The sequence below is a fragment of the Lepisma saccharinum genome, chromosome 3, assembly GCF_977018435.1.
Source record: "Lepisma saccharinum chromosome 3, izLepSacc3.1, whole genome shotgun sequence".
In the NCBI taxonomy this organism is placed as follows: Eukaryota; Metazoa; Arthropoda; class Insecta; order Zygentoma; family Lepismatidae; genus Lepisma; species Lepisma saccharinum.
Window position 1 is genome coordinate 129,344,199 of NC_139231.1, and position 10,698 is coordinate 129,354,896.

Sequence of the window (10,698 nt, forward strand, 5' to 3'; positions counted from 1 at the left end):
TTTATATGATATTTGTTTACCATGTAAATGCAAGATTAAGGCTCTAGAAGTAAATCCTGATTAGTTATGCAAGAGTCTTAAGATGCAGACATTGAAAGGAGACAGACCAACGCAACCACGACCTGTTGTCCTTGTTCACGTCCGTTCGAAAGACTCGGGAACACGCCGAAGGCTTTTAAACCCTCCAGCTTTGCATTTGGAGACATTTTCACGCGCAATCGAACTTTCATTTCTGGAAAGCCAATTAGGGAAGCATCGGCGGAAAGTCCTAGCTTAACAGTCTGGCGTGGCCGCTGCATGTTCTCTGGTGTCAGCTATTCTGCCGAGGGGTAACATTTACGTTATTGTTCTTCACAACACGTATGGAGTCTAATTTCATCATGTTTTGCGAGGAGGTAGTATGTATACACACACTTAGGTCATTTTATTTCTTTAAAACAGCCAGATGCACGTTATACGAAACATTCTGTTACTGGTTGTTTGCATTAGTCAAGCCCATAGTTGCGATTTCCACATAGTTTATGTAAATATGCCCCCACCCCTTCCCGGGATCTTAGTCAACACCTCTTGTTCCTCCCCGATGGCGCAGGGGTAGCGTCGTCGCCTTGTAATCAAGAGGTCCCGGGTTCGATAGCCTGTGGAAGCACATAGTGGTTCGGATCCCACTTTAAATTAGCCATACTGTGAATAAAGTGGGCTTAAAGCACCAACTCAATCAATCTTCTCGTTAATTCTAGGATGTTCGGGAAAAGGCAAATAAGTTACAAATTGCGAATTTCTGTTGCTTTTATCTAAGACTGAATCAATTAAGGAAAATGTTACAAGTATAATTTTATGTTGGGCATGTGCAAAGATTCTCAACAGTGATAATCTAACATGTCTTCCTTTCTGCAATCTTTCCAATTGTAAGAATAAACATAAAACAGATTGCTATAAAATTTAATTCTTTGACTTAAGTGCATTATCCCGAACAGCCTCAAATTATCCTGTCACATACCTACCATACGTTTTTACAAGTACGCCTTTTTCATTGTTGTTGCCTTTGCTGATTGTACGAGGGTAAATCAAAAACTAAAGGCAATTTTGTGTTTTCGCAGGAATAAACGAAGACTGGGTGTGTCTGACGTCACCACGTGTATACTTGAAGTGACATGAAAGTAGGAGTATCCTTCACTGCCCCATTCAGTCGAGTGTCGCGGAGCAAAAAGATCACACGTATTGGCGCACCACTCCACAAATGCACCATCGAGGAACAGCGCGCCGTAGTGCGCTTTCTGTGGTCGGAGGGAGTCAAACCGGCAGACATCCACCGCCGGCTGTTAGCGCAGTATGGAGCAAGCACCATGACTCAACGAAAGGAGTATGAGGCGCTGCGTGGTCGTCGGTTCAGGTCAGATGACGAGGTCCAGCAGGCGGTGCAGACGTGGCTTCGTAAGGAACCAAAAACCTTCTTCGCGGACGGGATTCAGAAGCTGATTGCACGATACCAAAAGTGCATTGCATTGTGGAAAAATTAAATGTGTAGTTCTTCATCTTGATTGATTTATTTATTTATTTAGTTTATTTTACTTCGCGTTTTGTGCCTCTTGGCTAATTTGCGAAGATGAGAATAAGTGATGAAATGATGAAATTGATGAATGGACATTCACAAGCAACCATGCGCGAGCGGGATTCGAACCCGGGACCCCTGCTAACCACTCAGCCACAGGGTCCGGCGGTTCTTCATCTTGTGTGAAAATAAAGATGTTACGTGAAAATTTCCCTTACTTTTTGATTTACTCTCGTACATTATAATATGATCTACTTACTCAAAATGACACATGGAAAAAAATGTCGGATGCGAAGAAATTTAGTGAAAATGCGGGCGGCCCTCAAAGGCATAGCGCATAGAGTTGGGCTCCAGCATATGTCTACGGCATCGCAGTGATGACTTCGAGAGGAGCCTTCCTATTTGCAAGCATGCACCAGCCACTCTGCTGTAGTAGAATCACAAAAAAAAAAAAGAGCTGCACCCGCGACTCCTGTGCATCGTACTCCCTCGTGGCCCGAGTTGAACATATGGAGGGGAAAGTGCGCGAAGGATTCTGACCGAAGGTTCTTTTGCTTGCGGTCGCTCTATACATGCGATCGGATATTTGCGTTGGATATGTGACAAGATGGGAAACTTACAAGGTTTACAATATAGGTTAACTCAAAATATTCCTAAGCCCACTGCTGCGAAGAACCGTGCATACATATTAAACGTTGTTCTTTCTTTTTCTTATTTCGACTTGAACCTTGATTGCGTAATGTACAACTACAAATGTCATGATTTCATTCTTGTACACATCAAAAACTTTTGTCTTTATATGACTATGACCATTGTACTTTGATTTGATATCAAGTTTCTCTTGAAGAGATAAATCAGAATATTTGTCAAATGTTATTGCTTCTTATTATCAGCTTGAAACTGTATCAAATACTTCCACAATAAAGTCTGATAATATTACAGACTCAAATAGTAATTCTGACTATAGGTTGAAACATAGCACAAGGAATAAATGTATTAAAGACATCTTTAATCATTTTCCGCATACGCTTACAGCCCGACGATTACAAAGAAAACTATATAGCAAGCCTATGTTCAAATAAAAAAAATTGATATGTTAAATATAGCCAAGTGCAATTGGGAGTTCACATTTTGACAATGCCTTGTTGTAAAGCGTCATGGATTTCGAATCACATCAGTTGAATAATGGCAAAACTGCCCTGTCAACCTTAATAAACATCAAAACGTTATTTGGAAAACACACGTATTCGATTTCGTACTTTTTGAATCGAGAAACACAGCTCGAAAAGGAAGCAAATTTCAATTATAAAGTTAAACAAAACAAATCTCCGGTATTGATACTAAAGCACGTGCAATTACCAACCCTATTTCGTAAGTAAGAGAAAGCTAATCAGCCACGTGGATTAAAACTCTAATAATTGTAAACTCCTACAACCGTCATGGAATTGTCTCACTTGCCAATCAAAATAGAAATTAGATAAAATTCGGCAAACCCAAGTCAATTCTTTTTTAAAAGGGTCTGTCTCCCAGTGCTTGTATAAAAATGAGTTCGCAGGAGCGTAGCTAGGCTGGGTCAACCATGTGCTTCCTCGGGGTCCTCGAGGTAAGGAATTCTCGAAAGCCCGGACGAATGTAATGCATTTTCCTAACTTATCTTTTTGTTAGACTGTTCCAGTGCAGGCAGATTGTAGTCACGTGTGAGGCTCAAGATGGTGATTTCTGCATCGGCTTTCTGACACTTTTGACTAATCGTGATGACGCCGGGTTCCCAACAGGTATGCTTCGGTAACTAGATCATAAATCACGGAGACGGCGTAATAAAGATCCATTGTCACAATTCTACACTAGTGTAAAAATTTGTAGTATAAAGTAGTTCTTAATAGATGGCGCTATTACAAATGTAAACATTATAATGATATTTTTCATTTGTTTTAAAACTATTTACTCATGTCATTTATCAAAAAATTCACGTATGATACGTTCCCATACTTTTAAACCGAAACGCAAAAACTTGGAACTAAATATAAGATACTGCAGCTTTCTTTCTTAATTCTTGCTGTATGATTATTTGTAAGCATAGATTTATTACGATATTCAAATTCAAAGAGAGTAAGTTCTTATCACCCCTTGATCCATCTCATTAGATCGTAAATGTATAATAGCAACGATATGCCAATACTGCCAACGACATTTCTGATTCTGCCATTGTGAACGAGAATTCGACAATTAGACATTGACAATAATGACAAAAGCTAAGTTCTTTGAACACAAAAGTAAATAGAAACATTCCGAAAACAATGTTCCGTGTGACCACAAACACAAACTTCAACAATAATAAAAAGCAGAGTTAAAAAATATCGAATTTAAAAGTTATCTGTTTTCAAACAGCAAGTGAAAGGTTGACAGTGTAATTCACACCGGGGATTTATATATTTTAAGGTTTGAGGTCCATAACAGTGCCTTCAATATGTCACAATATATGTGTATGTATATATGTGTACACTCTATATTGATTTTTCTGGATGGACGCCACGTTATGCCGTACACGCACCATTTCTCCAGGTGAGAGTAAAACTAATAACATTTTATTTTAACGAATGAAAATTGAATTTGTGTGTGTGTGTAATACATGTAGACCGGTAGAAGAACCCTAAAATTTAAGTGTACGGTCCGGTTGACGAAAATACTATCCAAGTGGCATGAGCGTATGTTTTTTGTGCATAGATCAGAAAACCTCAAGTCACTTACCTTGTGCACAATCAACTCCCGATCGTGCTGGGTAGATCGAATAGTGATGCATCAGTATAGCGGTTTCTGTTCTGAACGATATTAAGTTTTAACTCACCACAACAGCCGTAGCTATTCAAGTCTACTCGTATTTGGTTAATTTACGATTCGATCTCCTGCCTCTTTACATTAATAGCAACCATGAAAATGTGTGATGAATTATTGAAATGAAACACTGTAACCAGTCTGCCATGAAGACTAGCTTCTATTAAAGTCTAATTTGAACCAATAAGTTTTTTTTCCGTTTTCAAACATCAATAAATAATCTTATGAATGTAGATAACACTCTGGTGATCATTACGAACGTTCTAATGCATTCTGAATAATATGATTCTCACCTTAAACAAGATTGTTTGTTAGTTTCCTTTATATCTATGTTTAATCATCTCACTGAGTCTGGCTATAAACTACGTTAACTGTGATGTTTCGGAAGTGCAAAAAATTATATTTGTCACACCTAGATATAAAAAGTAATGCTAATTATATGTGCCAATATGACTACTCCAACGTTTGAATGTGACATCCAGTTTACTCTTAAGTCCAATGTGATTCTGAATGACAAATTTATATCTGCTTTGCGCGTATCTTCATATTCACGATTAACACAGTTTCACTTACTTCTCTCTTCGTTCGAAATCGCTCAAACGTTGTTTCCTCGTTTTGCCGCTTGGTTGCACCACTGAGCGTGACTCGCGATATTGCAGAAACGGCAAGCAAAAAGTCAGAAGCGACAAGCAATGCTGTATTTTAATAACAGAATTTAATTACGAGAAAACAAAGCGTTGCCTCGTTTGTTCCTTTTCATATTATACGTTATTCATTCACAAGCTCACAAGAGTTGTCGCCGTGCGACATATTAAAATACCATTTATACATATTTTGACCATGCAAAGCTCGGCTGAGAGAACTTGTTTAGGATTATGAAATTGGTGTACAACCATTAGAATGAAGTTAGGTGTCCATGTAGAAAGATGTATGGTATCTTGCACGGTCAAGGTGATTGAAATCAAGTATAACGAGTCCGATATTAAAATATTCAGTTTCATTAGCAAGTAAAACGTTAGTAAATAGTTATGTTCAGTTACATTTCAAACATATACAAAAAAATATATATATGGTTTGATGAATGGTAGTGTCAACTATATGAAACGAAAGAAAGCATATTGTAAAGTCCAGTACAGCATCCACATGGCAGCAAATAACACCACCACTTCGCTTAACACAGAAAATTGGTTTCTTTCCCGATCCTTCACACATTGCTGTTTGTGAAACAACCACAGTCACCTTCATGTTTTATATACTGGCATGGGCGTCCGGAAGGGGGGGCAAGGGGGGCCCCTGGAAAATGAAAGTCAACCAAAATATATGTATTTCACACATATAATTTCATTTTAGCCACAATAATATGTGTTAATTATTTCATGAACACCATAAATTCAAATTTAAGCAATGCTTTTTAGGGAACAACACTATTTTTGGGGAAGATTTGCCTTCGTTTGCCCCCCCTGGAAAAAATACCTTCCTTGCCCCTCCCTGGAAAAAATCCTGCGGACGTCCATGTATACTGGCTGTTTCATAAATACTCGATTGGTTACAAAAATGTATTGCAAGTATTGAATTTACGTTAATGAAACCAGTCCAGAACGAACGAAATACAAAAACACCTACAAATATTCAATGTGTGTCCCACGGGTGACACAACACGCATCTTGGGGACCGAAACATTGCACAAAACACTGTGAGTGATGTGAGTATCGCCTAGCGGCAGGGATGTGAACTCTGAGCTTCACAAAGCATACACGCACAAACTGTTTACGTTCTGGACTGGTTTCATTAACGTAAGTTCAATAGTTTACTTGCAATAAATTTTTGAAACCCCTAAATTATTTATGAAACACCCGGTATTGTGTCTCACACGTAGCCACTGACGACTGAGCTATTCACTGGTATGTAGACAACTAAATACATTGGAACTTTGATAACTCGAACCTCAATAAAACCTTCATAAGACGAATTTTTGTACAGTTTATGGGATGCCGTTCGAGCTCAATAATTCGAAGGTAAACTATGGAAAACCTCTATGAGTCGAAGTTAAATTCTAATCGCCTCTATAACTGGAAGTTTTAGTCCCACGGACCTCAATAAGTCGAAGTGTAGTAAACTTTAGACATCTATAACTCGAAGTCGGCGCGATTTTGTCACTCCATAACTCGAACCTTGGTAAGTCGAAATCCTTGATACCTCGACTTTCCCCCCCTCAAGTTCGAGTTATGAACGTTCCACTGTAGTAAATACCTTGCTATTCAGATTCTTCACACACGAAAGATTCAACGACAACGAAATTAGAACACTTAATAAAAAATAACACAATTACTTCTATAAAATGCCATAACAGCAACTACATGTTGTAGTCCATCTCATCAATCCAAGACAACTGGCGTAGATTTGTTAAACAATTGACAATCACTAAGTGTTGCCAACACCACAACGGATTTTTTTTCTACAGCACACTATACAAAGGGGTCTTCCTGATGGCGCAGTGGTAGCGTCGTCGCCTTGTATTCAAGGGGTCCCGGGTTCGATAACCGGTGGAGGCAGACAGTGGTTCGGATCCCACTTTATACTGTAGGTCCAGTCCTGATTAGCCTTACTGTGCATAAAGTGGGCTTAAAACACCAAATCAATCATCAACACTATACAAAACTACGATCTGAAGTCGAGCCAAGCTTCGTGGTAGTGACTTGCTGTTACTTACGAAGAAATTTGAAGTCAAACAGCTGAATAGACCTACCGCAGCCTCGCTATTTGGGCAACTAGCTGCAACCTTAAAATCCCTCCTCCCCGAAGTGGCCAGCAGGGAAACAGGATTTTGTATATTATTATTATATATAATAATAAAAAATAAAAAACCTTCTGCGCTGTGAATGGGGCCCAGGAGTTAGGAGACCCAGGTATAACGTAGTTGTTTGTTGTTTCCAACGTATCCTGTTCTATCAATGGAAAGACAACTTTCATTTCATTAATTGATACTGATATAATTTTACGCGATCATTGCAACAAACAAAAGATGCAGTTTTGATTCCTTATATGTCATTGTACAGGGTAATGAACATGTATTGCTCAGCAAATTGTTCATGACTGGCGTTTTGTTTCAACTCATAATGCTTGATAACACTTATGCATGTCACTCTAAATTCTATTATTTAACTTTCTGAATATGAGCATACATCCCTAATACATCGATGCTTCTTTCTTTATTTTTCGTCTTTCTATTGCATGGTAGTTTTCTAATTATTGTAAATTATCATCATCTTTAATAGAAGGGTGTGCTTGTTGGTTTTATTGATTGATTTCATGGCCACTTTTGGTTAATCGCGAAGATGAGGATGAATGTATGAAAGGATAATCATGAACAGCACATAACACAAATCACACAGATGATTATATTGTCTGAGAGTCCAGACGCCAGATTCTTGTTGACCTGCAGTGTCCGTGGTGTACTAGGTGGAAGAAAGGTTGACATTTGGGGGGTTTCAGAAAGGGCCACCCCTTCCCGCCGCCCTATGGAAGAATGGGCGAATTAATAGGGTGGAAAAGTTTTTAAATAATAATAAATCGTCAATTCAATGATCATTTACCTTCTAACGCCTCACAATTCATCACCCGGGTTCGATACCCGGTGGAGGCACATGGCACAGTGGTTCGGATCCCACTTTAAACTGTATGTCCATTCCCGATTAGTCTCTGTGCATAAAGTGGAATTAAAACACCAAATTAATCAATGATCACCTTCGTAAAAATCTTCAATGCGAGTTGTCGGCGGCTAAAAAAAAAACCTTCCGCAAGAATAGATTGTTAATCCACCACGGGCTGGAAGTAAAGAATGCGTAAATTATGGCAGAGAAAATCATTGTTCATATGTTAATTACTTGTCTACTTGATTGCATAAACTTAATGTACGTACACAGAGGCAGCTTCAGAAGTTATTTGAGTATCCGGTACTCTCGATTCCTGCCTTCTGGTGGCGTCAGCTCCAGCTGACTGCACATGTCTAGCTAGTGAGCCTACGAAGAGTGTACAGCGTAAGCAAGAGGGTTAGCGATAGGTGCTGGGCTGAGATGACGTCAGCGGCCAACATGCTGATTGGTGGTTTCGGGAGTTATGACTCGCAGCCAAGTTTGCAAATGCATAACGGACAGAGATGTTACGGAAAAGTCAGTCTAATACAGTTCTTACGGGTGCTTGGGTTTGGAAGGCGCTCTCAGTAGAGTAACCGAGTTTCAGGAAGTCATCCTGCATGTCGAAGGGGAGAGTGAGTACTTCGCAGTGCAAGGGAGGTTCCTCTGTCCCTTAAATTAGCCTGTTACGAAGCACGTTTCACGCTTCCCCCAATTAATCCCAGATAAACCGGTTACGATCGACCTGTTTGCCTGGAGCCCTTCATGTCAAAAGATTCTTGGAGCAGTAACAAGTTTTGGCGTTTCTGAGATGAGTTAGTCCCGGGAAATGAAGCCTTAATTTGACGTCACATCTAGAATCAAGCACTTCCTAACTATGCCTTCATAGAACAAGGACTGTGCGGACTCACTTAGTTGAACTACTTTTTTCCAGGTCTATCAGTCGACAAAAAGAAGTTGTCAGTATAGTGGATGTTTCTGGGTAAACAAAAACTATTCGATCAGACAATTCGCAGGTGGGAAAAGAACATCCGGTTTTACCGAATTCCCAATGTAAACAAGTGGGATAAACATTATCTTGAAGCTCATTTTGTTAGAAAGATCACATACAGAATGAATCATTTGAAATTTGTAAGCGACATAAAGAAACAAAGGGATCTGGAAAAGATTGGGAAGCTCCCACATCTTTTGAATGGATATATGAGGAAAAATACTAATCTTTTCAAAGACTCTTGATCCTGTACTCTCTCCTTATATGTATTGTAGACTATATACGATAAACACTTCCTCTAATTAAACAAGAAAGTTCAATCGCTTATAAATTTTAAAAATTAACGTTTCTTATTAGAGAAGTAAGTATAATATTAAACCCTTAAAGTTAAAACAAAGATCACGTACAATAACGCAAAAAATATATATATATTCTATTTAATGATTGTGAAGTGCACTTTTCATTTCTCATTAATACAACCACAATCCACAAATCAGTTTTTGCATGTATTTTAAGACAGCTCCAATTTATGACATGCATTTATCATTCTTTTTAATTGTGAAGTCCAGACAATCCTAAACACACGTGTGGCAGATGATTTGTAATTTCACGAAAACGGCAAAGAAAACAGGCATTTCCACACATGTAGGTAGTTTGAGGATTGTGCAGGTTGAATTATAAACATTCAAACATCCGATTACAACAGTAAAATGGATGTGTACTCAAACACTGCCCTCATAACGGCATGTGCGTTCTATCATAGCTAATAACGTACATGATTGTAAACATTTACATTTTTTAAATTTGTTATGTAAACATATGTTCGTTTGACAATCATAATTTTAAAAAAACACGAAAAATATTTCCATTGCGTTTACTTACCGGTACTGAAGTACCGATTCTAGAACCTGTTCACTCGTGTTGGTTCCCAGTCTTTTCGCTTTACTGCCCGAATCCAGTGATTTTACCGTATCGGGTCTGTCGGTAAACGCCGGCCCCGTGGTGCAGTGGTTAGCACATCGCGCTACGACGCCAGGGGTCGTGTCTTCGAATCCCGGCCTGGATGTTTGTGAGTGACCATTCATCAATTTCATCATATCAGCACTCATCCCCATCTTCGCAAATTAACCAAAAGTGGCACAAAAAGAGAAGTAAAATGAAGCAAACCAATCAATCAATCATTGATACTTTAGAAAAACTATTCGTTCCCGACCTCATGTTGCAGCCCAAAGGCACGAAATGATTGTTGACTTTTCTGTAAGACACTGACTGCTCTTACATCTTTGAAATCCAGGTTATTTTTTCAAAACTGGAAGTAAAGTTTCCTCTTGCGCCAAAGACAAACGAAAATGTAAACATCCGGTGAATAACTCCTATATAACCTATTTCTAATCTGTGCCTTGAACTTGCTAATGGGCGGGCAGACCTTATTCAGCTTTGCTTGGTACTCTAAGGGACCCAGGGAATAAATGTGAATAAATAAAAGGGAAGAGAATGTTCACATTTAGTGAAAAAATATGATTTGTGGACAGGTAGCAAAGAAGACCCATGTAAAAAACTTGGTCCGGAGTACATTGATATGGAAACGTAGGTACGTATGTACGAATGCCCATTGACCTTTCGTGTTCGTCAGAGTTGAAACTAGCATTGAGGGGAAGCGTTTGCTTATCGCTACAGAAGCTTGCACAAAAGAG